This window comes from Neoarius graeffei, chromosome 3 (genome assembly GCF_027579695.1).
Source record: "Neoarius graeffei isolate fNeoGra1 chromosome 3, fNeoGra1.pri, whole genome shotgun sequence".
In the NCBI taxonomy this organism is placed as follows: domain Eukaryota; kingdom Metazoa; phylum Chordata; class Actinopteri; order Siluriformes; family Ariidae; genus Neoarius; species Neoarius graeffei.
The window spans coordinates 50,880,512-50,903,419 of record NC_083571.1 but is presented as its reverse complement, the minus strand read 5'-3'; positions in this window follow the sequence as shown (position 1 = coordinate 50,903,419).

Here is a 22,908-nt window from a genome sequence, read left to right as displayed (position 1 = left end):
TAAGTTAGTTGATAAATTTAATTTTACACAAAACGTCCAACAAAATCACTTCCGCTTAGAATGTAAACAAACCGGCAAAACAACGATAGCAGTTTGTGAAAAATGCTTTAATAATAATTCTGGAAAAATAAAAAATATACTTTCTTCCCATCAAACACTTGTATTCCATATTTTGTTGCTATTTTTTTCTAAGTACAGTCCATTCATGAACAAAAACTGCATTTATAAACACTTTTAAATAACTCTCAAATGTCTCAGAATAAAACAAACTTTTTCACTCTCATTCCAGTGTGAAGATTGTGAGCTTTTACACACACACACACACACACACACACACACACACACACACACACACACACACACACACTTGGACCCGAACATATCTTCTTTTCTCCCCTCTGGGCCAAGAAAACCATATCAAAATACACACATTTAATGTAAACACTCAGTATGCAACACTATAAGTTGATTCTGTACATGAGCGCACTTTATCATGACTTACAGCTACCTGCTACATTGCTCGCTCATGCTATGTCATTCCCTGATTTTCCAAACTATGGGGGAGGGGCCACAGAACGTGCATGCATTAATCACATGTCAAAAAAATTAGTGGTGTTAAAGGAATTTGTATTAACATTTTATTATTGCGATAACCTCAACAGCCCTAATATATATATATATATATATATATATTTAGACTTAGACAACCTTTATTGTCATTCAGTATCCAACAAGTGTACACCAAATGAAATTTTGTTGCAATTTGGCTCAGCAGAGAAATAAATATGAAGTGTATTAAATTAAATTATGCAGCCGCAAAAATATTATAAAGTGCAATAGTATAAAGTGACCTGTGGAATTAGGAATGTTCAAGTTATACGTAAATAGAAGTTTAGAGTTTGGGTTTGGAGTTCAGCAGTCTGGTAACTTGGGGGGAAAAGCTGTTACAGAACCTGGTGGTCCTGCACCGAATGCTGCGGAACCTCTTTCCAGAGGCCAGAGGGGAGAACAGTCCATAATGAGGGTGTGAGGGGTCACTGATGATGTTTCTGGCTCGAGACATGCAACGCCTTGGTGCAATGTCCTAATGGAGGGAAGAGAAGTCCCAAAGTCTCTGCTGTCCTCACCACTCTCCTCACATTCTTCCAGTCAGAGGCACTGCAGCCTCCACACTACACAGAGATGCAGCTGGTTAGAACACTTTCTATGGTGCTTCTGTAGAATGTAGTGAGGATGGGCAGGTGGGCTCTCCTCATCCTACGCAGGAAGTGCAGATGTTGCTGTGCCTTCTTGACCAGTGATGCAGTGTTCACAGACCAGGTAAAGTTCTCTGAGATGTGCACCCCCAGGAACTTGGTGCTATTGACCACCTCCATGGCTGTGTTGTTGAGGAGAAGTGGAGCGTGGCTGGACTGGTTCTTCCTGAAGTCAACAATGATCTCTTTAGTTTTGTCCACATTCAGGATCAGGTTGTTTTCCCTGCACCAGCCCACCAGCTGCTCCACCTCCTCTCTATAGGCCAGGATGTTATCGTCCCTGATGAGGCCCACCACTGTTGTGTTGTCCGTAAACTTCACAATGCGGTTGCTGGTAGCCTTGGGGACACAGTCGTGTGTCATCAGAGTGAACAGCAGGGGGCTTAGGACACAGCCCTGAGGGGAGCCTGTGCTTAGGGTGATGACACTGGAGGTGTTCTGTCTGACCCACACTGACTGTGGTCTTTCAGTGAGGAAGTCCAGCAGCCAGTTGCACGGGGGGTGCTGAAGCCCAGGGTACCCAGTTTGTTCACCAGATGCTGTGGAATGACAGTATTGAACGCTGAACTGAAGTCCAGGAACAGCATCCGCACATGAGTGGTGTTCTCCTCCAGGTGTGCAAGGCTCAGATGAAGAGTGGAGGAGATGGGGCATCTTCAGTGGAGTGTTTTGGCCGGTAGGCAAACTGGAAGGGGTCGAATGTAGGAGGGAGCCCCATATATACATAAGTTTTCCAGAAAAAAAAAAAAATTAAATGTGACAGAATGTTTGTATATCAGGAAAGAAAGTAGTATATTATATGAGCTTTTTTTCTGCAAAAATAAGGAGAGTGTGACAGTCTCCAGAAGAACTGCAGCAGATTCCGTAAGATGATCAGTAAAACCTACAGCTCAGTTCTTTGTAAAACTGCACTTACTTTACATAAGACTGATATATATATATTTTTAAGCAAAGGGTCATCACACCAAACATTGACCTTTTTCACAGTTTGGCTCAAGACTATGACAAAAATGGGAGACAACACAAGAGGTAGAATATAGATAAAATGATTTATTTGTAAAAGATATGTAGATCTACAAAAATAAAGGTAGATCAATCTCAAATCAAAAACACCTTTGCTGTTGTCTGGTCTGCTGGCAACGCAGACCTCCCCCAGACAGATTGTGCAGGCAAGTGAGTGGAGAGAGAGAGACCAAGTGCAGCAGCCTGGGATTTAAAGACGGGCTACAGCAGGCCCAGGTGTAGCTCGATCAGCTGATGGCCAGCCACTCTGCACAACCCTGAAACGCACACTCCAGACAAAGACAGGGACACCTAGTGACCCAGTGGAACACTGCAGCCTACAGAGGAACAGTAACACAGGCACCACGCTAGAGGCGCTATAACTATATATCAGGGCTTTCCCCAATGTGCGCATACACGGCATTCTACCATGCTGTGTGACGTCAGCACTGCACTGTCACTTGCACACACACACAGACACAAAATAAATAAATAAATACATACATACTTTAAATTGAACAATGCAGGGTACTTTCTGTTGTGTGGATTAGTTTAATTTGCGATTGACGATGTTAAGGGTCATAGGCTGGTCAAATGATTGATACACGGGAGTTATGCAGACAATGTGAGACACATGAGAGTTCAGTAAAGTGCAAGAACTTTATTAAATCTCTGCAGCTGTGTTATTTCTACCTTCATCAGCATAACATGGTGTCAGAAGTGAGCATAATGCCACACAAGTGGAAGCAGCCATTGAGAGTTTTTGTTGTTGGGAGAGGAACATAAGTGGCAGTTTTTAAAGAAAGTATAACCTGCTAACTAATGTGCAGCAAGCCAGCTAGTCTCAGGCACTAGGATGAGCAGCACTGAAAGGAGTGGATCTGCGCAAGGCAGTGGGCAGGCACCTACAGCATCACTGCCTCAACCCAACATAACACCAAAAGCCGCTTTCACTATTCAACCACCCGAAGCATTCACCTTTGCAAAACCACTGGAGCGTGAGAAATGGATACGCTGTTTTGAATGGTTCTGACTCACTAGCAACCTCCATCTCTCGTCTGAGGCTAATCAGTTAAACACCCTCATCTACTGTATGGGTCATGAGGCGGATGACATTCTGCACGGACAAAGTTTAACTGAGGCTGAAAGACAGGAATACAAATCTGTTAAAGAAGCTTTTGGCAAGTATTTTGTCCCAAAGAAGAATGTTATCTCTGAGAGGGTGAAATTTAACAGAAAAGTGCAGTTAGGAACAGAAATGGTGGATTCATTTATCACTGCTTTGTACACTCTTGCCCAAAGCTGTGATTATGGCTCACTTAATGATGAACTGATTCCTGACAGATTGGTAGTAGGATTGAGAGTCAGCTTTATCTGAAAAGATGCAATTAGACAAAGACTTAACTTTGCAGAAAGCTGTCACTATGGCAAGGCAATCTGAAGCTCTTAAGAGACAGCAGTCAGATTTAAGCACTGATGCTCAGAGTGTCAAAAGCACCATGGAAGTGGATGCTGTAACATTCAAAAATAAAAAGCAAAAGTCTGGAAAGCCTATGCCATGTACACAGACCAAGCATGGAGGGCCAGAGGCAAAACCGGATCAGTCAGAGCGATCAACATGCCATACAGTAAGTGTGGAAACACAGCTTACCTGAAATGCTAGTGTCCTGCCAAGAAGGTAGTATGCCACATATGTAGAAAGAAAGGCCACTTTCAAAAAGTTTGTAGGATAGCCAAATTAGTGTATGCAGTACTTGATGTACAGACCGAAGGTCTCTTCCTGGGTTCTGTTGAGGCTGGGACAGATCCATGGTCAGTGGATATAAAGATCCAGAAACAAAAAGAATAACAACAACTTTATTCATCACACATACACTTGTGAAATTCCTCTCTGCATTTAACCCATCTGAAGCAGTGAACACGCACATGCGCACACACGTGAGCAATGAGCACACACACATACCCAGAGCAGTGGGCAGCCATGGTAACAGTGTCCAGGGAGCAGTTGGAGGTTCAGTGCCTCACTCAAGGGTACCTCAGCCTAAGGCTGCCCCATGTTAACTTAACCACATGTCTTTGGACTGTCAGGGAAACCAGAGCACCTGGAGGAAACCCATGCAGACATGGGGAGAACATGCAAACTCCACACAGAAAGGCCCCCATTGGCTACTGGACTCAAACCCAGAACCTTCTTGCTGTGAGGCAACAGTGCTAACCACTACACCACCGTGCCACCCAGCGGCTTAAGATAGATACTGGGGCTGACATGTCAGTCATCCCACATCAGACCTACAAAAACATTGTAGAATATGGTCACATACCCACTGAACCAGATTGAAAAGCCACTTTTCAGTCCTGGTGGCAGTCGCCTCACTGTCATCGGAGTGGCTAAAGAATCACTTAAAAAGGGTGAGTGCACAGTTCAAGAAGACTTAAGCCTCACTCACAACCCGCCGTAAGTGTTTTGGACACATACGGGTCGCAGGGTTTGGTAGCTCGCAGCAGGGTCGCAGTGAACCCAGGGGAAAGTTTGGGGGAGGAGTACAGGCAAAGTACTTGTCAAGTACAGGTTGCATGCCTGACTTCCTCGAGGCATGGGAAAAATTGTGCTGTTAGCCTGTGGAAAGTGTATGTCTGACGCACATGATCAGTGTGTGTTCAGTGAGTGTGGAGTGCGTGTGACTTCATTACAATCACTCATGACTTGCATGTGACGCAAGCCAGGAGTGGGTAGCGTGTCTGCAGTATTCTGCATCTGTCTTTCGACTGAAGAACCTTGGATATTTTGTGGGAAAAATTCTCAGTTTAAAGTTTAGAAAATAGGACCCAAGAAGGGCGGCACGGTGGTGTAGTGGTTAGCGCTGTTGTCTCACAGCAAGAAGGTCCGGGTTCGAGCCCCGTGGCCGGCGAGGGCCTTTCTGTGCGGAGTTTGCATGTTCTCCCCGTGTCCGCGTGGGTTTCCTCCGGGTGCTCCGGTTTTCCCCACATTCCAAAGGCATGCAGGTTAGGTTAACTGGTGACTCTAAATTGATCGTAGGTGTGAATGTGAGTGTGAATGGTTGTCTGTGTCTGTGTGTCGGCCCTGTGATGACCTGGTGACTTGTCCGGGATGTACCCTGGCTTTCGCCCGTGGTCAGCTGGGGTGGGCTCCAGCTCGCCTGCGACCCTGTAGAACAGGATAAAGCGGCTAGAGATAATGAGATGAGATGAGATGAGATGAGATGAGATGAGATGAGATGAGATGAGGACCCAAGAAGAAGCGAGAAAAAGTGAAGTAACCCAGCCTGAAATAGCAGAGGGGGAGGAGGAGGAGGAAGAATTTGATGATGATGGTAGCAGCACCGGCAAGCCTTGCACAGACAGGGAGAAGTATGCCTTCAAGCTAGCAGAAGGCACAGCACCCTGCCAGAGGTATTTTCACAGGTAAATACACATGCTTTCAACATTCATTTCAGTATGTATATGCTTATGTAATTCATATTATATATGCTAATTGTAGCCCTGGTCACTGCATCCTAGTCATTAATTTAGTTGGCCATAGATTATTTGCAAAATAAATAAATAAATTCATACAGTTCATTACACATGGATAAATAGGATTTATGACAAAAATATATTAAATATAGCTATAAATCCAAAAAAAGAAATAAACACACAGGTTTATTCATATGCACTTCATTTTATCTCAAAAGTGATGAATGTGCTCTTCCTTCATGTGATAAAGACATGGGTGACATGTGGAGGTCACATGCGTAAGGACATGGGTGACGTGCAGTTCACATGTGCAAGCTGAGACAATCAGAAGCCGCCGGTGACTTTACGCTGTTAGTTTTCCTCTCTGGAGGTGGCTGCTTGCCGACATTCGTGGCAGATTCTGCTCACTGAGAACTTGAAACTTCGAAATTTACCTTCTCTTGCTGTCATTGTAAGAGTCAACAGCATAAAAATTATTTTGCCCGCTGGCTGAGCGAGGATTTTGTGCTTCTGTGATGGACACTAGAAGAAATTGGTTGGAAGCTGGATTGGCGTGAGCTGTGATCGTAGTGCCACTGTATGTGTGTACAGGATTTTGACCTCTGGCCGTTTTTTTTTTTGTCTGTCTCTTTTTTATGGTTTTCCTTCTTCTGTGAACCCCAGGAGCGGTGCATGGACTCTTCTGCTGTGATCATTTTCGTACTGTAGAGGTGGAGGTAGCTTCCAGCAGTTGTGGCGAGCCAACTTAATTGGAGATAAGAACTGTGATTTTGGTATCCACCCGATTGATCTATATATTTCATTTCTGGATTGATATTGTGACTTTTCATGCACTGAAGGACATTCTAATTTTATTATTATTATTATTTATTTTTGTTCTTGTTTATGCATTAATACAATACACATAAAACTTACCTGTGAGTGGTGTGCGTTTTTGATCTTCTACTCAGTGCAATTTCTGATACCCCTTTCTCCAGTAGCAAGCCTAATCTTTTGATGTGCTGGTCCAGAAGGTAAACTTATAGTGGTATAGGCATCTGTAAACTCCAGCGGTTACTCTTAATAGTGTGAGCTGAAGTAGGTTACATAATTTTCATGTATGTTTCAGCTAACGACGCCCAGAAGTGAGGACATTGCAATCCCATCATCGCTGTCAGGCCATTGTGCCATGCTCAGTGATAAGGACAAAGACATCCCAACACCCTGTACTACCACTCAGCAGGAGTAGGAGCAGGACAGTAGCTTGGAGTCAGAGTCAAAGTGTGTTTCAGTGCTCAAACTGTTGGACTATTTAGTTGGGATTTTTTACAATGTAATTTTAGCAGTTCGTATGGGTGGAGCACAGAAAGACACCAGGCCAGGATTAAGTTCCACAAAGAAACTCTTTATTTAGGTCTTTTCAGACTTGAGACAAACTCTCACTATCCACACACACACACACACACACACACACACACACACCAGTCGTCTGGTTGGCGAGAGAGCTTCCTTCCTCTGCTCTCTCTCTCCTTATATAAGGCGCGGTCACTGGGGAAGACACACAAACACAGATTAACCAACATCAGGTGCAGTGATTCTGCCACTTACCTTCCCTGACCCCGCCCTCCGGTCACAGACCGACGCTTGACCACACCCCCACTGCCACATACCCCCACCGCCTGACTCAGGCCGGGCAGCCGTCCAGCCTGCAGCTGACTCCCCCCCCCCCCCCTTGACGGGAGAGGAAGTCCGCCACGACCATCTGCGCCCCCGGCCTGTGGACCACCTTGAAATTAAAGGGCTGGAGTGCCAGATACCAATGGGTGATCCACACATTGGCATCCTTCATGCGGTGGAGCCACTGGAGGGGTGCGTGGTCTGAACAGAGGGTGAAAGAGCACCCCAGGAGGTAGTAGCGGATGGCGAGGACTGCCCACTTGATCACCAGGCACTCCTTTTCGATGGTGCTGTAGCACCCCTCATGCACCAACAGCTTCCTGCTTATGTACAGGATGGGGCGGTCCTCCCCCTCCACCTCCTGGGACAGAACAGCCCCCAGCTCTCTGTCCGACGCGTCTGTCTGCAACGTAAAGGGGAGAGAAAAGTCAGGGGAGTGTAACAGTGGCCCCCCGCACAGTGCAGCCTTCACATCAGAGAAATCCTGCTGGCATTGCTCCGTCCACTGGACCGGATCTGGCGCCCCCTTTTTAGTCAGATCATTCAGCGGGCTGGTGACATCTGAATAATTAGGTATAAACCTACGATAGTAGCCAGCCAGCCCCAGGAACTGTCTCACCCCCTTTTTGGTCTTGGGCCTCAGGCAGGCCGCAATTGCTGCTGTCTTGTTAATTTGGGGACACACCTGCCCGTTGCCCAAGTGGAAGCCCAGATATCGTACTTCCACCTGCCCAATCACACACTTCTTCGGGTTGGCTGTGAGACCCGCCCACCTCAGCGACCTAAGGATGGCCCTCAGGTGTTATAGGTGCTGCGGCCAGTCATTACTATAAATAATGATATCGTGTAGGTACATGGCCGCATAGGTGGCATGGGGGCGGAGGACCCTATCCATCAGTCGCTGGAACATAGCGGGCGCCCCAAACAGCCCAAAAGGAAGTGTGACAAACTGGTGTAAGCCAAACAGTGTGGAAAAGGCCATTTTTTCTCGGGATAATGGAGTCAAGGGGATCTGCCAATAACCCTTTGTCAAATTCAGTGTCGAGTAAAAGCGAGCCATACCTAGTCGATCGAGCAACTCATCAATACGAAGCATTGGGTACGCGTCGAATTTAGACACCGCATTGACTTTTCTATAGTCTACACAGAACCGGACCGACCCATCAGTCTTGGGTACCAAGACCACCGGGCTGCTCCAGTCACTGTGGGACTCCTCGACGATGCCCATTTCGAGCATGGCCTCGAGTTCTTCCCGAACCACTTTTTTCTTGTGTTCGGGTAGCCTGTAAGGGCGGCTGCGCACTACCACCCCCGGGGGCGTCTCAATGTGGTGCTCTATGAGGTCGGTGCGGCCGGGCAGGGGCAAGAACATGTCCGAAAACTTGGTCTGCAACTGGGCGACCTCCGCGAGTTGGGTCGGGGAGAGGTGTTCTCCACAGGGGACCGGAGTGGTACATGATGCTGTAGGTACATTTGGTAATTATTATGTGATCAATCTCATTAAATCAGTCTCATTAAATTTGAAGGTTAATAATTAAATTGAATCAGTCTCATTTGAATCGTTCATTTAATCGTTTTCATTGAATCAGTCTCATATTATCATTAAATCACTCATGGAATCAGTCTCATTGGATCAGTCTCATTTATCAATACCATTAATGAATACCATTAATTTTGGTGCTTAATAATAAATTACCAAACAGCTAAATTATGGTATATTCCAAATTATTATGATCACTTACCATATTACATAACTTATATGCACCTTTCTGAATTCTTTGGGAGATTGTGTGACTTCAGAAATATTGGAACACAAATAAATACACACAGTTTCAATAATAAATGAATTTATTATAACAAAGATAAAAATGGATAATAGCAGATGGAATCATTATATACAAATATGATATGGTGTGTGTGTTTGTGTAGGTGTGTGTGTGTGTGTGTGTGTGTGTGTGTGTGTGTATGTGGTGGAGGCCTAGCTTGGTTGCTAGCTAAGACAAAGGAATGTTATCTAAGTAGAACAAAGGATTAGCTCTGTTGCTAGCTAAGGTGTGTTTGTGAGTGGTGGCCACGTGGGGGAGTTGACCACGTGTTACTAATGTGTGCTTGTGTGTGTGAAAGGCCCTATGTGTGTGGCCTACAAAAAAAAGGATTAGCTGTGGTAGCTAACTCCACGTGTGTTTGTGGGGGAGGAGTTGACCATGTGGTGAGACCTATGGCCTAGCAAAAGAAAGAAGCTAGCATGGGATGCTAACTGAGGTGTGTTTGAGCACGTGGTGAGGCCTAGATTAGCTTTGTGTTGCTAAGTAGACAAAAGAATTAGCCGTGTGGCTAGCTAAAGCCCAAGGACCCTACCTCATGGAGTTAAAACAAAAGAGATGTGTGAGAGTGTGGGGGGAGGACCACCACGTGTTGGAGACAAAAGACTAGCTCTGTGTAGCTACTGTAACTCCATGTGGTGGAGGCCTTGTGATCCCTTGAGACAATACAATTAGCCCTGGAGGCTAATGGAACAAAAAAATTAGCCGTAGGCTAATCTCACTAGCTTATAACAGTACTAGATCCACTGAAATCTTGATGCGATCAAGATACGTGTAATAAAGAAATAAAAATGTTAGTAAGGGATAAAGAAGCATGCACAGCCTATCTAATAAAACAATTGAGAGAACATAGAACAATAAATTCAATTCAACACGCTGCATGTCTAACAGTGTAAACAATTAAAACCCTGAGTTTTAATTCACACTATTTCAATAAAAGCTAATTCTTAAGACTAGCTTTAATTATGCCCAAATGCCAAGTCTTACTCAGTATCTTGCCTCTAGCAAGATTATGAAGAGATGTTCCGAGACTTTTGGAGTTTTGCCATTGTGGAGATCTCCGTGAAGCACAGGGAATTACTGGAGAGGCTGAGTTCACAGGAGCCTGTAGAGACTTCTGTAGAAAAACAAAGAATTCTTGGTCCGACGCTTCGTAGCTCGTGGGAAGAAAATCTTTGTTGAACAATGTGCACAGCTTTTGAGTTAAAAAGGATCCAGTCGCTTCTTAACTTTAAAATAACTGGCTGGCTGCAGTAGTATGTACTTATAAGGAACAAATGAAAAACCGGTTGTAAACTCAAGCTGAGTTTAAAATCGCGCTATTCTGGATTTTTACCGTGGCCAGTGGTAAACAAAGAAATCACGCTGAATGGTGGATCTTGCAAGAAATAAAAGAAAAAGACGTTTTATCTGGTTTTCTGGTGCAGGGTATCTCTTTGTGCGTCCAGATGGTTTGGAATCCGGACGAGAGAGAAAGAGCGGAAGCGTTGTTCCATTATTTATGCTTTCATGGAGGATGTGATGTTGGTGATCCTGCCCCGGCGTGACGCAGGTCAACGTGGAAGTGGGCTGATGGGAAATGTAGTTTCTTAAAGAGATGGTGCACTGTACCTACAATGCCAATGTTCCCTTTTGAACCTCCGGCCCCAGCTCCGCCTTCTCCGGAACCACCGACACCAATGCCACGGGGATCTCCTTGTTCCAGAGTTTGAGCAGATTGAGGTGGTAAACCTGTAGTGCCCCACCCCTGTCCGTTCGCTTCACCTCGTAGTTGACATCCCCGATTCGCCGTGTGACCTCAAAGGGTCTTTGCCACTTGGCGATTAATTTGGAGCTCTATGTGGGCAACAGTACAAGAACTTTATCTGCCGGTGCGAACTCCCTAAGGCACGTACCCCTGTCGTGCAGGCGGGTTTGCCGTTCTTGGGCCTGCCGCAAATTCTCCTGGGTTAAGTGTGTGAGTGTGTGGAGTTTTGCGCGCAGGTCCATGACATATTGAATTTGATTTTTACTGGGCGAAGGTCCCTCCTCCCAATTTTCTCGCAGCACATCTAGAATGCCGCACGGCTGACGCCCATATAACAATTCGAACGGGGAGAACCCCGCGGAGGCTTGTGGGACCTCTCGCACTGTAAATAACAAAGGTTCGAACCACTTATCCCAATTACATGCGTCCTCACTTACGAATTTTTTAATTATATTTTTGAGGGTGCGATTGAACTGTTCAACTAAACCGTCCATTTGTGGGTTTTAAACGCTGGTGCGGATCGGCTTAATACCTAATAACCCATACAGTTCGTTCAGTGTACATGACATAAACGAGGTGCCTTGGTCAGTCAGAATCTCTCTCGGGATTCCAACTTGGGAGATGATGCAGAAGAGTGCTTCCACAATACTGCATGCTGAGATATTGCGAAGAGGCACTGCTTCCAGGTATCACGTTGCATAGTTCACCAGAACTAAAATAAACCGGTACCCTCGTGTTGACCGATCTAATGGCCCGACGAGATCCATCCCAATTCTTTCGAACGGGGTCTTAATTAATGGGAGAGGGTGCAAAGGCGCTTTTGGAATGGCCGCTGGATTTACTAACTGGCATTCGCGGCACACCATACACCACCTACGGACATCGCCGCGAATCCCTGGCCAATAGAACTGGGCCATTAGTCGGGCTAGTGTCTTATCCTGCCCTAAGTGTCCAGCCATGGGATTAAAGTGAGCCACATGGAATACCAATTCCCGGCGGCTCTTTGGAATCAAAAGCTGCGTGACTTGCTCTTTAGTCTGAGTGTCCTGCGTCACTTGGTATAACCTATCCTTCATAATAGAAAAATAGGGGAAGGACGGGGTGGCGTTTGGCTGGAGCGTTTGGCCATCGATTACTCTCACTTGGTCAAACGCGTGCCACAGAGACTCGTCTCATGATTGCTCTAACGGGAAATCCCCAAGGGATTCCCCAAGAGAGGGAGGAGGAGCCTGCTGCTCCTCACTCTGATGCGGAGATGATGTAGACGGCTCTGTGACAGCTGCTCCTGCCAAAGCGACACCGGGACCTCCCCCGGCTGAATTACATCAGGACCCACTCTTCGCTAGATGGCTCATTAACTCCCCGAATCCCGGCCAATCAGTCCCCAAAATTATCGAGTGGGTGATGCGAGGATTAACCACTGCCTTTCCTCTAAATTTTTCCCCTTGGAAAAGAATGTGGACTGACACTAAAGGGGAGCTGTGAACATCCCCGTGCACACACAACACCTTCACCCCCTGTGCTCCCCCCAATGCCTCGTCTTGCACCAGGCTTTGGTGAACTGAGGTCTGATTACAGCCAGAGTCCACCAAAAACTGATATGTATCCCCTTGGATACTCACCGGTATGCGATACGCTCAGGCACGATCGAGGGTGGCTCCTGGCGTGTCAGGTATCCGAACCACCATGCCCACTTCCATTGCCGAGCACTGCTGTTGGAGGTGGCCAGGCTCCCCGCAGTGCCAGCAAACCGGCCTGGGCTTCATCTCTGTACCAGTGCTCTGGGGCTCACTCACCTGGGGGGGGAGAGAGAGACACAGAAGGGAAAAACGGGAGGGCACCGCGGGTGCGACAGGCCAGCTGGGGTGGGGCCGGCCCCCGCCTCCGCAGTGGGGGAACGGGGCAAGGACGAGACACAGGAGGAGAGAGGGGGAGAAAGAGAGAGAGAAGAGGGAAGAAGAGGATGTCCACTGCCCTGCCGTTGGAACAGCCACCAAATGGTCCTCTGCCAACTCGATGGCCTGATCCAGCGACGCCAGGCGGTGGCACTGGACCCACTCTGCGGTTCCCTCTGGTAGGCGGGCGATGAACTGCTCCAGTACCACCTGATTGATGATCCCCTCGGTGTCGTGGTTGTCGGCCCTCAACCACCGCCAGCAGGCATCCTGGAGCTGCTAGCCAAATGTGAACGGCTGGCCGACTTCCTCCAGACGCAGAGCATGGAAGCGCTGTCGCTGTTGTTCAGGGGTGGCCCCACCCGCTGGAGGATGGCCCGGCGAAGGTCCGCGTAGACCAGCTGGTGATCAGCAGGGAGCTGTAGCACGGCCAGCTGCACCTCACCCATTAGCAGGGGGAGGAGGCGTGCCGCGCGCTGTTCCACCGGCCAGCCCGAGGCCTCTGCTGCCTGCTCGAAGAGTGTGAGGAAGGCCTCGGAGTCGACATGCGGGCCCATCTTAGTGAGGGTGAGGGGAGAAGGGCCCGTGGTGGTGGAGGTGGTGGACCCCGCCGATGCGAGGAGGTGCCGGAACGCCTGTTGGTCTTCCTGCTGCGCCAGCACCAGGGCCTCGAACTGGTGCTCCTGCTCCTTTCGGAGGGTGACTAGCGCCTGGTGCTGGCTCTGCTGGGCTGTGGCGAGGGTGTGGACCAGGTCTGCGAAAGGGGAGGACTCCATGGGGCTGTTCTTCCTGTGCTCGAATTTCCCGGGTTTCGGCACCACTGTAGCAGTTCGTATGGGTGGAGCATAGAAAGACGGCAGGCCAGGATTAAGTTTCACAAAGAAACTCTTTATTTGGGTCTTTTCAGACTTGAGACAAACTCTCACTATCCACGCACACATACACACACACACCAGTCGTCTGGTTGGGGAGAGAGCTTCCTTCCTCTGCTCTCTCTCTCCTTATATAGGGCGCGGTCACTGGGGAAGACACACAAACACAGATTAACCAACATCAGGTGCAGTGATTCTGCCACTTACCTTCCCTGACTCCGCCCTCCGGTCACAGACCGACGCTTGACCACGCCCCCGCTGCCACAGTAATAAAATGCATTATTCCCTTATAATCATGTTTTATTATTTGACATTTGCATGGTAAATTAACATATGATGTGGTCTTCTTCCCTTCTACAATGCTACATGCTACATGATTGGTTCCTTGGTTCCTCCCCAATATATATACCCAGAGTCTTGCCCCTCATGTCATGTGCGGTTCGCGTGCGGGTTGCATGCGGTGCATGCAGGTCGTGTGCTCTGTGTGCACACCACACATTGGGGTAGAAAGTGAGATGTACTTCTGTCTTGCAGGCCACACAAATAGCAAGTGTGGAATACTTGTGAAGTACTTCTGAGGCACGCCACTCACACAATGAACATGCATCACTCATGTGTCTTACTGTCATCGCAAAAAGGCCCTACTAGCCATGCTGCTGACTTGGTTCAGGCGTACAAAAGAAGTATGGGTCCCATATGTAGTGTATGCGTTCTTGATTTGTCACAAGACCCATAGAATTTGCATATGCAGGACCAAAAGTCTCCACGGGCAGTCTGTGACCTTCTACAGTGCTGAACACACGCAAGTGTCGTGCAAGTCTCAAGCAGAGTTTTGCCAATTTTTTTACCGTAGACCATCCATAGCAGCACATATGGCGGGTTGTGAGCAAGGCTTTATATGTAGTCCAGGATCTTCATACTCCTGTACTGGGAAGGCCTGCAATAACCAAGCTGGTGCTGGTAGCAAGACTCAACAGCATAGACACTCAAATGCTGAAAGAGACTTATCCCTCATTGTGTAGCAGTCCAGGTAGGGAACAGCAGCCATACACCATAAAACTGAAACCTGAGGCAACACCACATTCCCTGTTGATGCCCAGACGTGTCCCAATACCCCTGCTAGGGAAAGTTAAAGAGGAGCTGGAGCACATGGAGAATCTGGGTGTAATATCCAGATTGGTATTGCATATAGATTGGTGTGTGGCTGTGGTGCCAGTGCCCAAGAAGAATAACTCATTAAGAATCTGTGTGGACGTAACTAAACTAAATGAGGTGGTGTGTAGGGAGAAATTCATTCTTCCCTCAGTGGAGCAGACATTAGGGATGTTAGTTGGAGCACTGGTCTTTAGCAAACTCTGTGCAAATATGGGTTCCTGGCAGGTGCCACTTTTGAAGGAATCTGCCAAATACACCACATTTATAATACCATTTGGACGCGTTTATTTTCATAGGCTACCATTTGGAATTACATCAGCTCCTGAACACTTCCAGCACTGGATGTCACTTTTCTGGAGGGACTCCCAGGTACAGTGTGCCACACTGATAATGTGGTCATATGGGGCATATCGCAGGACGAGCAAGACAAAAGACTGCATGCCATGTTGGCAAGACTGCAGAACAAGGGCATCACACTGAACCTAGAAAAGTGTGAGCTAAACCAGACTGAAGTGAAAATTTTGGTTCATCTGATATCTGCCAGTGGAGTGAAACCCGACCCGGCGATGACCAGTGCTGTACTGGACATGAGAGAGCCGTCGAGTGTCAGCGAACTTCATAGTTTCCTTGGCATGGTCACTCATCTTGGGAAATTCATCCCTCATTTAGCAGAGAAAGACAAGCCATCGAGCGCCCTGCTTTCAAAGAAAAATGAATGGGTGTGGAGCAATGATCAGCAAAACATCTTTGACCATTTGAAGCAGGAACTCTCATCCCCTCCTGTTCTAACCCTGTATGACCTGAACAAGGAGCTGAAATGGTCAGCTGATGCATCTTCATCTGGGCTGGGGGCAGTTCTCCTGCAATGGGAAGAGGATGAATAGAGGCCAGTTGCGTACACCTCTCGATCATGAACAGAGACTGAGCAGAGATACGCACAAGTAAAAAAAAGAAGCTCTTGGCTCTTCATGGGGATGTGAAAGATTCAAAGACTCTCTCATTTCTCAGAGACAGAATTTCAGGCTCGAGACAGACCACAAACCTCTCGTCAGTTTGTTACCGTAGGAAATCAAGCACTGTCCAATCTACCGCCATGGATCCAGAGATTCCGTATGAGATTGATGGCATACTCCTACACAATTCACCATGTTCCCGGTCAGACATCGCTTCCAGCTGATACATTGTCACGTGCACCTGTAAACAATGGCATCAGAGTCAGCAGTGCAGTTAAAAGTCTAATGGAGGATACAAGCATCTATGTGGACAGTAGAATGATTAACTTACCTGCCAGTCCAACTTACCTTGCAGAAGTCAGAGAACAGCTCAAAGCAAACAGCATCTAATGAGCAACAAATTTACTCTCCAAGAACCTTGAGAACTTCCACGATTCTTCTGCAGACTTTGGCTCTCAGTTGGGTCTGTCTCTGCAGGTAAAATGTGGTCTATTACTTAAGATGTTACTTTCTTGAATGTCTTTTAATTGACACTCATGACTGTAGCATTTACATTACATATGCAACATGCTGATCATATCTTTTACCTGAGATGAGACATGGTATTACAGCAAACACCCAGCCACAGATATCCAGGCAAAAAGCTCATGCTCAGAACAGTTACAGACTTTTAACATCTTAATTAACATCATAATTATTATGAATGTCCAACTAATATTCAGTATTTGTTTCAGACATTAAAGATAAAGGGCAGAGTGGAGTGCTTCCACACCTACACTTGTTTAAGATGTCGAATGCTGTCAGATGAGATTAAAAGCTACCAGCAACAAATTGGACTTGACAGGAGAGTGTGTAGCCTAAATTTGGGTTACTATACATTTAATAGGCCAGTGTATAGTACTATTTTACTGCAAGTAAAACATATCCTAATCTTAGTTTTTATATAACACTTACCTTGTATTTATACTCATTAGCCATTTTACAGTTATACCTGGTGTGCTTTGTCAGTGTACAGTTACTGACTGTAATGGATCTATTGCTCTGCAGTATTTGTCACCCACCTTCTTCCTGTCCAACAGTGGAAAGGAACCACAGCTGACTAGATATTAATTTCATGGTGGATATTTCTTAACACAGCAGTGACACTGACAAGTTATTTGAATGTTAATGTGTGTGGCACTGGTACAAGTGAATCTGAGATTTTTAACTTCTGAGCTAAGAAACAATCCACAAACAAAAATATCCAGTCAGGAGTGATGCTGTGCTTCGACACTGACCTCTGATGAAGAACCAGGGGAAATTTAACATAAATTATGCTCTTTGATTTCTTTTTTTCTGTTTTGTAATATTGTTGCATGTTTTATATCATTCTGTTTGATGACTGTATAGGAACAAGATATTCCTGTATGACCTCAGAGAAAAAGGTGTGTGCATCTGGAAGGGAGGTCTTTGTGTGGCAGCATTTCAGCTGCTTACAAGCCACACAGATCAGATCTGAAAGAAAAAAAAAAGTAAATACACCCAGATACCTATACCCCTCTCTGTCTAATCTACACAATCATTTTTCACAAGCACAAGTGTCTAAGAGTGCATAGAGGTGCTCTTAAAATAAATAAATAAATAAATAAATAAAAATCAATAGATATTAACCGTCTCACGGTTTCGATTGCTGTAGTTGTGTTTATGTACTTATATTAATTACTAAATTGCAAGCGAGAAAGGAAGAGTGTGTTCATTTCTACCACCCACCACTGAATTCAGGTAAGAGAAAACTTCAAATAACGTGTTGCATTTTTATGGATATAAAAATGTTTACCTCTCGATTAATTTTACAATAATCATTTACTGTATTTTGTTTTTATATTTTTGTTATTATTAATAATTATATGCTTTATAATAATTATTTCACTGCTTCAATTTACTTTGTTACCTTGAGTTTTAACACACAAATTTACTCAAATCTAACATTCTGATAATCTATATATTATAGACAAAGGATTTATTTATATTTTCTGATATTATATTGTGAAATATAGAAAATTATGAAGTTAGTTTCAGTCTGCTAATTTGATTGAACAAGTGCTATTCCATACATGCTGATATTTGGTATAACAGCACTGTAACATTTCACTGTTTGTGTCACTCAGCTTGTCTGTTCCCCGCATAAATTTCCATTTACAGCAAAATATCTTTAGACTGAAATTGTTAAAACACTCACTACGGGCTGTCACTCTTTGCATCTCATGGCAATATGCAACTCTCTATCCAGCTGTGGTTTCACTGGGAACTATTTTAGCTGCCGGAGCAAAAATAAACAAAATATTTAAACAATATCGGCTGGCTTTGAGTGGTATATCACATGTATTCCATTCAGCTAGCATGATATTGAACGAGTTGAAGATGAGTGAAAAAGTCACCTGGATGTAGGATAATTGGCCATATGGTGTCTGAAATGTAAGTTACTGAATAATAAGTTCTTGTTTAGAGAACTGTTATATAAAAGCAACATCACACTCACAATAATGCTGTTGTACTGAGTATTCACATGGCTGGTTACCTGCAGCTAAATCACAGTCACACTGTGTCATATTCAGTACAACAGCAATCTTGTTCATGTGATATTACTTAATTCACTGGTTAGTGTGAATGCAGTTTGATATCATTTTACCAAAATGTTATTTACTGAATGTTTCTGAAGTATGTTTCATTGAGTCATGTCAAATAACCATCGATGACTGTAACATATTTTCATGTGAAGAAGCCTTAATGCATTCTGTAGCAGACCATAACAGTTTTGTTAATAATCATTTGTGCATTTGTTTATTCATTTTAACTCAGCCAGAAAAGGCATTAGAAAAAAAAAGAAAAATTCTAAGAGCAGCACTTTTCACCATGTCATTTTCATCTAGGTTTCCTTGTGGTGCATCCTTCTCGTGGCTTCAGCAGATTTTCATGTCAGTGGCCTGTCTGTGACTTTAGTAAGTGGCCGTTATAAACTTGTAGAAACCTTGCACTTTACACACCCATAAACTACACAGTACACACTCTGTCTCACTGTGATTTGTTTTTCAAGGCTGCTCTGATAAGATACCGTACCACTTCACACCTTGTGATCATGGACAACATATATTTTGGGAAATGGTATTTCAGCGTTAATGATGGTAATCCAACCACTTATCTTCGTGGTTTTGATGATGGCCTGATGATCAGCATCTCCTTTGTCACTGGTGTGTGTGTAAGCCTGCCAGCTTTGATTTGGGCTCTTCATGTTCTTTACACTCTCCACAAACATGGAGGCCAAATTTCAGCCTTCATCATCTTCCTCATCATCAATGACTTGGCTGAGCTGCTCCTGAGTGCAATTATAGTATCAAATGTAATAGACAGCCTTGTAAAGTTCAGTGTGACAAGATCATTAAAAACTTTAAAAGCTGCCAGATATGAATATTTAATAACGACCAAGACTACACCAATGCATTTATTTATGACATTTAGAATTGATGGTCTTTTCCTCCACCAGCTTGTGGCTCTGAAAAATACGCTTTCTCTCAAAAACCAGCTCTGCTCTGCTCATGTCTTCTCTCCTCTCTGCTCCACCATTTCCTGTATCATTCTGTGGCTGCTTGCCTTCGGATTACAGTTTACAGATATGTTGTTCAATGTGCTTTTTAGCTTTTTGCCTTGTTTCATTTTAGCCATCACATGCATCCTCACTTGCAAAGCCTCTGCTGTGTGTACTGGTCTGTAAGGAGCAGCTCAGGGTTCATAAACAGCAAACTCAAACAGACATGAACACTGATCAGAGATCAGTTTGATTTGAAGCCCTGAGTGTTATTTGAAGATATCAGAAGATGCAAGAAATGTTCTTATGGTTGTCATCATCAGGCAGCTATGGCCTTGAGAATTGTGGATAAAATGGCTGTTTGTAAATGAAAACAGAAGCTAAAAATCTACTACATGTCAAACAACAGCAACACAAGGAAAGAGTCTTTTTTTTTTGCCATTTTCTAGATTATAACAAATATTACAGCAGATAGTTCAACAAGTCAAACTTAATCTCCTATTATAATATAATATTACTTGCTGTTGTATGCAAACATGCAAACTGTTTTTTTTAATGATTTAAAGGTTGCCTGTTCTTTGACACCATTAAAAATTCAAAAAAGGAAAGTTATTTTCTTGTGTTCGCCCATCATTCATAGCTAGAGAAATCTCTGTTGGTTAGATAAACTTCTGTTGATCCCTTACTCTGGAAATTAGCAAGCATTAAATAATCATGATCAAATCATATAAAGTTAATAGGAACAGCTGGCAAAATAAACATGTATCCATATACACTGATTGCTGAAGGTGTAAATTAATTCTATCAACTTAATTTTTTGCAGTTGTATTTATACAACAATTTATGTGTGATGATAAAGGTTTAGAGAGTCTAAAAATGTTTGGTTTCGATACGCTGAAAGTGCTTGAAAAGTGCTTGAATTTTACTTGTAAAAAGTGAACAAACCCTGATTAAAATAAACTGTTGAACGAAATTGGACTGTTTTGTGTATTTTTTAAATAGCATTTTTGACCATTCTCGCAAACAAGCTTATATATCAGAGAATATTTACTGACATAAGGCAAATCTATTCAAGCTGCAATTTATGAGTCTAATATATACCGTAGATTGAGGCACTGCCTAAAAGCAGAGCTCCCATCTGTTTCTGGGTTGTAGAATTTTATTATATCATAGCCAGCCTCTTTTGTTTTATTTTTCTACCGTTATAGCTACTATACTGTTTCCTTATGTTGCACAAAATGTCGGGCGACAACAGTCAAGTCAAGTCAAGTTTATTTGTATAGCGCTTTTAATAATAAATATTGTCGCAAAGCAGCTTTACAGAATTTGAACGACTTAAAATATGAGCTAATGTTATCCCTAATCTATCCCCAACGAGCACGCCTGTGGCGACGGTGGCCAGGAAAAACTCCCTCAGACGACACGAGGAAAAAACCTCGAGAGGAACCAGACACAAAAGGGAACCCATCCCCATCCAGGCAACAACAGACAACATGACTATAACATTAACAGTCCTAACAAAGTCAGCTTCGTTGATGCTATAAACCCCCACCAACAGAAACCCGAGTGCAAAACCGTTCATGACAACCGTAGTCCCAAAGTCAGCAAGTCAACTGCAGTCCTAAAGTCAGCAAGTCAACTGCAGTCCTAAAGTCAGCAAGTCAACTGCAGTCCCCAGCCACAAAAACAAAACTGCAAGAGTCCAGAGTGTCCTCCAGGCGCGACCCCCAACTGTCCACATGAGGCTGCCCTCCAGAGGAGCGATGCGATGAGACTCCAACCAGACACAGGGCACCAGGATGGACCAGGCAGGTCCAAGGAGCAGAAGAGGCCAGCATCTCGATCCCAGGACCGACATGTAACTCAGAGGGACAGATTTGGGGGGGGGGAAGAGAGAGAAAACACAGGTTGTTAGGTATGCCCAATGTCACCTGAATAAGTAGGAACAGTATACATATTGCACTGAGTACAAGCAGGGACTCCAGCAACTAACTATGACAGCATAACTAAAAGGGGAGAGCCAGAAGGTAACACAGGCATGAGGGAGCCCCAGGACATAAAGCAGCCAGCCACTACACCGTCAACAAACTCGAGTGAGCAAGCGAGTGGGGACTGACAGCATCCATACCAGGGGCGATTTCTCAGAGACAACAAGGGAAGCCGAGCTTCCCCTAAAATTCTCTCCCCAAACTGCGGTGTCTACGACGTTGAATTCTCATTAAAACAATAACTTGCATAACATAATATATGCCCAAGATTGTATTTATGTTCATAACTATCCTGTAACTTATTTGAGTGATGTCTGATGAACTTGCAGTTCGCTACGAGAATCACCTTTGCTGCCAGGCTGTAACCTTTCTTATTTCAATGGGCTCTATGGACTGGCAGCAGTGTTGCCAGATTGGGCGGTTTTAAGTGCATTTTGGTGGGTTTTGAACATATTTTGGGATGGAAAACATCAGCAGTATCTGGCAACACTGACTGGCAGCCGGGTATCCGCTGCAGTCTACGAGACGGCTCTGAACAGCCAATTTTGGCTAGTTGTTATTGGTTAAAATCAACAAAATCATCACTTCCAGGGAAGCCGGGCTTCTCTGGGACTAAACGAGACAGTGGGAGGGACAAGAAGCCGGGCTGATAAAGGATTATTGGAGGTAGTGTTTGAAAGACATGAGGAGGACGATACTTCGGCGAGGAACACGGAAGCATGATCAGTCAGTCCCTAGCGGATGTCGAGAAAGTGTAGTTGTGTGCCAAAGTGCTGTCCGAATTTCTTTTCATATAAACGGTTCTTCTCATTGATGTCTCTGTACATTACTCTGTAAATAAATGTAAATATTACTCGTTGTGCTCCGTTAACTTTCATCCATTCTATCAGTTTGATCATTCGTGAATTCACTCGTTTATTTCATTTGTAGTTCAATCTGGTTGTAGGCTAGCTTGAGCCTTATTGGGATCTGCAGTGCTAGCTGCTAACAGAAATTGGTAAAGTTTCTGGAAAGCACAACCAGCTGGTATGACAGGGTCACAGACCATTTTCTGGAAAAGGAGCGGAGGGCAGAATTTGTGTATAAATAGTATTCATGTTCATGAATCTGAAGTGTGTATATTGTTCAGTAATGTTAAGAGAATGGTGGGCTCTGTGTTATAGGTTATACTTCGGTATAATATTCAAGGTTCTGTGTGTTGCATAGCCTACCTGGTTATGAATTTCCAGACTGTGTTGCAGAAGATGTTCAAGGATGTGTTGCACAGCTGGGTGTTGTGTTAAAGACTCTGTGTTGCATATCAGGGTATGATGTTCAAGGCTCTTCGTTGAATAGCCAGTGATTTTTGGATGTTTGATATTTTTGATTAAGGATATGAGGCACTAGCCTGGCAAGCCAGACTATAACATGAAATGTACAAGCAAAAATACTTTCTGCCACTAGGTAGGGTTGTCTAGTTCACTATGCTAATGGGGCACACCTTTCTATGCTTTGATATCCGGCCTACAGGTTTTATGATGAATGC